The sequence below is a fragment of the Bradysia coprophila genome, chromosome IV (genome assembly GCF_014529535.1).
Source record: "Bradysia coprophila strain Holo2 chromosome IV, BU_Bcop_v1, whole genome shotgun sequence".
NCBI lineage: Eukaryota > Metazoa > Arthropoda > Insecta > Diptera > Sciaridae > Bradysia > Bradysia coprophila.
Genome location: NC_050738.1, coordinates 1,614,265 through 1,620,151, shown reverse-complemented (window position 1 = coordinate 1,620,151; position 5,887 = coordinate 1,614,265). Strand labels below are relative to the sequence as shown.

General features: G+C 33.0%; 1 protein-coding gene across 1 annotated transcript in view; it reads right to left on the bottom strand.

The window, feature by feature from the left end:
• The window catches only part of LOC119066419 (serum response factor homolog), a 79,233-nt gene that overhangs the window by 51,219 nt on the left and 22,127 nt on the right, over nt 1–5,887 (bottom strand). The window lies entirely within an intron of this gene.

The following is a 5,887-nucleotide window of genomic DNA, read 5'->3' as shown; positions in this document are numbered from 1 at the left end:
CAGTGAACGACATCTCAAATGTCTCACTGTCATTTTTTTCAGGGAATGTCATTGTGAATTTGCAATGACACAATAAAATTCTCAGAAAAATTTAACAGTGAGACATTTGAGATGTCGTTTACTGTAAATAAATTTAATATTTTAAATAAATTAAATTAAATGTAAGATGTAGAGTATTCGATTCGCAGATTCCGTTCGTATAATATAATAGCAAAGTGAATCAAATCAGTTCAGCAGGCAACAAAAAAAATTCATTTAATTTCCCATTCGAAGTATATTTATATAGATAAATCGTCAAGAGAACTGGAGAGATCTTAGAAATATTTTCAATATTTTTTTCTGTGCGAAGCTTGTTAATAATCTGGTTTGCTCTGGTGGCATTTGGAGTTTAAAAGAAATTCTGTGACACCTCTGTTAATTAGAACAAATTATGCTGTCACGATAATAAGCGACGCTTTGTGTGGCAACGGAATAATCAAAACGTTCCGATATTTTTATTGAATTGCAAGTGAGGGATTGTTTTTAGTTTGTATGTTCACATTAGAAAAAAGAAATTGTAGAGTTAAGCTTGGAGTTAAGTCCCTAAAAGCTCTTCTCAGTTTATGGTATTTTGGCGCAAAATTGGAATACGCCTTAGCAACATCGGCAACATTGGAAACATCGGTTTCCATAGGGGACTTTTAAAACTCTACAAAATCTCAAATATGTTGAAACCTTAAAAGACCCACTGTAGAATCACCAATAGTGTGGTTTTAATAAGATCTTGCTCTGAAATTTTCATCTGTTAGCAACAGCAACGACAGAACAAAATAATGGGGTCTGGTTAATGCCGTCTTATATAGAAAGTGACATGATGAAACAATTGAAGTAACAGATTTTCTATTTCGTGTCTCTTAAAAATATAAAGAAAGATTAAAGTAAAAAAAACAGCAGAAAATAACGATTCCAGCTCAAGGCGAAATATTCGAAATTTATATCGGAAAGTTAGGAAGAGAACCAATAGTTATAAAGGTCGACTTTTACGCAACTTAATTTATGAACGACATGAACGACTTGAGCTGAACTCGTGTACTTAAGCTTTTTGTAAATTTAATGGGATATTCTTTTGGTACTATTTACGGCCAAGACTTGTTCACTGGTTTTTACGGGATATGTTTAGATCAGTGTAAACAGACAAAAACAGCATGATTCATTAATATTTCGAAAACTAATATTTTGCTTATGAGTGAAGGAACGGAACATATTAACTTTCTACCCAAAAAAAAGTTTTCTGAATCTGGCACTTCCATGGCAAGTGGGTATCATTGTAAAACTGGGTTAATCCTCATCGACTGATCTAAAGTTCTAAAGTTAAATTTTCGCTAGATGCAAGACATCACCGTTCGAAGTTCATCAAAATTTCCTGCCTTTGACTGAAACATTATTTTTGTTTATTTCGAACAATGGTTACAGAACAGTATCTCCTAGACAATACCTATTCAATGAACCCCCACACATGTGTGTTCATAGCCTGTAGCGACAGCAAATCAGGGGCAACACCATTTTTCGACTTTTGTTGGAAGTTCACTAGCCAATAAAAGAATATTAAAATTGAACGACTGAGGTTTTAGACTATTGGGGCCAAGGGCAATATGGGCATATAAACAAAGCTTCGCTAAAAAAATCTTCACTTTCAAAAAAAAACCCTCTGGCTTTTTTGAAAATTTCTTTATACATCGCCCGAAGGGCTTATTCGAACCAGTTTAGCCCTGTATAAAAGTCTAAGAAATCTTGGTAAGGAGCTGGCGGAAAATATTACCGGACAGTGGTTTTAATATCACTTCGGGCTTTCCAAAGGGCTTTTCGACTTTTTTATGGTGAAGAGCAATGAAACGCCTTTTTCAAATTTTCTTCGCCTGAAAGACTTTTTGAACCAGTCCGACCCTGTAAAAAAGTGTATAAGTCTAGCAAATTATGGAAAGGCGCTCAGGTGGAAAGTATTATCGTCCCGTAATCATCAAGTTAACCGTCCCAACTATAAATACTTTTTAATTCCTAAAACAATTCCTTCCACTTTGACTTCATACGCAGTGTTGTGAGCAACGAACCGACCTGATTTCTTTTACGAATTTACGAGACAATTGAAAAAGAACAGAAAAAAAACAGATTTTATTGAATAACTTTACGAGTTTTCGCTGTAAAACAAAAAAGGAGTCGAATGAAGTGTGGAATGCTGAAAGATTGTAAGAATAGATTAGATGATGTGATCGTCAAACCGTAGGTAAGTAAAAAGGAATTAACGCCGATAACGAGTATAAAGGGATATGCTAGAGTGAAGCTTCTATACCTCCTATAAAAGAGGTGAAACATATAAATGACCGCGCGTGCCATGGCGTATGCATTTTTTTTACTTCTCATTTCTCAAAAAATATTTTCGTTTCTTTTCATTAACAAGTTAGGTATTCCATTAGGTTTAAACGAACAGAAGAAAATTTCGATTTTGTTTTCGGCAGTTATGTATAAACTGCAGTTCAATCGATATAAGGACATACATTTCAGTATTTGAGGAATTCATTTGTATTTGGTTGCAAATTAAGAGAATTTTTTTACGATTTTCACATCGCGTTCAGATGATTACTTACAGAACTGGAATTCTCGATGATTGGCCGAATTCTTGTTGAAAATTTTGGCATTGTCTCGATATATTTTTTCGTATATCGGATTTTAAAATGTTTTCAAAAAGAAACAATCAAAAATCAGTAGATTTGATTAAGTTTGCCATTTCGGATGGTTAGGATTTTACATCGTAAGTCTGAGTAGTGGACAGTAAGGGAAGTTTTTTTGAACGAGACGACCGGTCTCATTGAAAAGAATGAGATAACGATCGGCAATAGGCCCTGTGAAATTACTAAAAATACGAAATCAAGATGACACATCAAAAGAAATCAGGAAATCGAGAATTCTTCGGCACAGAAATAAGCTTTAGGAAGAAAAACGACTTCGATAAGACCACACAAACTTTGAAATCTTAATCGGTTCAAAATTGCTTTATTGTGAGTATCAGATATGTAGGGAGACTATGAGAAACTGATCGGAGGAGCAGACAAATGGGATAAATGATGTCACAGAACACAGGGTAAAGTAAGTAGATCGAAACATGTCAATTTTTGTCTTAGGAAATAAATTCAATCATCATTTGAAAGGAAACGACGGTGGGCGTAAATCACACGGTTGTTAATTGATATCAATGGCTTTGGGTTGCATATATCTCTGTTACCATAAAAACTATCTGTATAACATGGAAATTTCAGGTAGAATATTTTAACTTATAAGTTGAACAGTTTTCCTCGCAGATAGTCACTACGGAAGCGATTTAGGGAACAAAAAGTTACTGACCAGTTCACTATGCTTTTCACACGATGATTCAACTTAGTTTCCGAGCTTTCGCCAATTCGCTATAAAATTGGGTAGGTCACAGAGTCAATGTGAGGGAAATGCTTGTGATCGCCGGTAAATTCCGCAAATACCAGTGCGAATTGACGGAAATGTCTATCAAATGCAGAGCGAACGAAGTCAAATGGATAAATGCAATCCAACGATCTGGGAAGAAGATTTTACAATCAGGACATTGAAGCGAATACGAACTCAGTTAGTTCAATTAGTTAAAAATTATATTCGAGCAAATGCACGCATCAAAAATATTTTCTTTTATGTGCACACTAAGCTCACTAAACAATAGTACATTAGCTTACATTGGATGGTGCCTGGTGCGATAGTGATTCAATACATAAGGTACCAGTTTTGTGACAAGTGAAGAGTTTGTATATCCGAGCCGATAGCGAGGTGTACATTATACAACTTTACTTGTCGAGAAACAGTCGATAGGCAAGTTGTTCCAAAACATACGAGTGAGTGTGTGAGTATCACAAAAATGTAACCGAATTGTTGAACTACGCAGCAGCACCCAATGTATTCTGATTTATTGCCTACCCAATGTAAAAGTTGATTATCACAAAGGAATTCACGTAAAATGAACCAAAAATATTTTCTATGTAATGGACCGATTTCTCAGGGGACAAACTGCCATGTAATGGTCAACTTTCGTATGGGGCAGGCAATAAAATATTAATTTCAATCAAAAATTTAGTTAATTTGTTAGTTTTGGTTTCTTTTTAGTAAAACTGCACCAAAACAAAAATACAAGACGACAAATCTGTTCGTTAAATTCGCATTTTATTGTTTTTTTTATAATAATATTCTTTTACTTAATTGGCTAAAGCTTAATGCCTAGATACTTAATTTATGTGTTTAATTATCAGTGTATTATGCTAGAATGTTTCAAGTGTACTCTCTAATATATGTATTCGTTTTCATTGGAATAAATATCCAAAATTATATTTTTCCATCTTTCTTTTGTCCTCGTTATACTCTTTGCGTTTCTTTCATTTTATTATTGTCTCATAGTCATCGATTTAAATTAGAAAAATATTCTTTTTTAATTAAATTAAATTATTTTACGTTACTCTTTCATTAATCAAATTTAATTTTTGACTAGAAATATATAATTTCAATTTTAAATAATTTATGCTCGCACTGTGTGTGCAATTCATTTTTTTTTATCAATTCGCAAGATTAATCTCTAATTTAATAACCACAAAAAAAATTGTTTTTGTAATGTCTAATGCCCTAATTCTAATTTTGGGAGTATAATTGTAGGGAATTTGAGACTGTGAATTTCGTTAAACTAGCTGCAAACCATAAACTGTTGAGCTTAGTAACGAAAAAAAAAACGAACAAAAATTTCTCTCAAATCAAAATCTCAAAACCTAAAACTGATGAAATAATGGGGGCACCATCCTAATTTGGATATGACTGTAATAACCATAAATTTTACCAAAATCCAGAAGAAACCATAAAACATGATGAAGCAAAAAAAGCTCGGTGAATAAAATCGGTTTTTTATTCTCATTTTTTTTTCTTCTCTTTGTGGTGATACACAACACAATAAATGACTTAATTTAATTTATAATTTTTTTTTACTCCACTCACTGTGGCTCATTATATGCATTATGTACGTACGTACCAGGTAAAACCTCTTCTAAGATTTTTTTTTCGATATATAATTGTGGCTGTAGGGATATATAATTGGACGCGCTAATGAGACAATGTAATAGTGGTGTGTGCGCTTAAAGTGGAAAGAATTTATGATTTTCTCTGGGCTAATTCATTTCGATATCCGAACGTAATTTGGAGGGAATTAAGTGATTGAGATGTGTAATGGATTTGATTTGATTAATAATCGATTTTTAAATCATGGTAATCATGGAGAATGGAGTGGCACGTGTTCAATGATTTTATGATGATGAGAGAGTTTAGGTAGGTAAGACGAAGAAAAAACAAACAAATATTTGAAGCGGGCCAAACTTGAAATTATTAATTTTAATAAAAGTAAAAAATTTCGAATGCCTCGATGACGTCACAGAAACACATATTATATTTAAATACAAACAAATAAAGATGACAAAAGAGAAAATACATTTTTTATTACGCATTTTAAAATATCTGAATCCATTACAAGAAGAGAGCCTAATGGTAAATTATATAAAGAAAAAAAATAAAATATCGGAGTGGGTTTTGGAATATGTTTATGCGATTATATGACCGCGACTAAAGTGTGCGGGTGGGCGAAGTTACATACGAGTAGACGAAGAGAAAAAATCGAGTCAAAATTTAAGTTTTCTGCCTTTTCAAAAAACAAACTTTAACGCAACAGAAGTTCGTGTATTCTTTTGTCTAAGTTTTTTTTCTTCCTCTCTACCTTTCTTCAGTTAATTGTCAACACCATTATGAATGCAATTGAATTCTATTGCTACGAAGTGTGTAACGGATATAACATCTTCAGCATTTC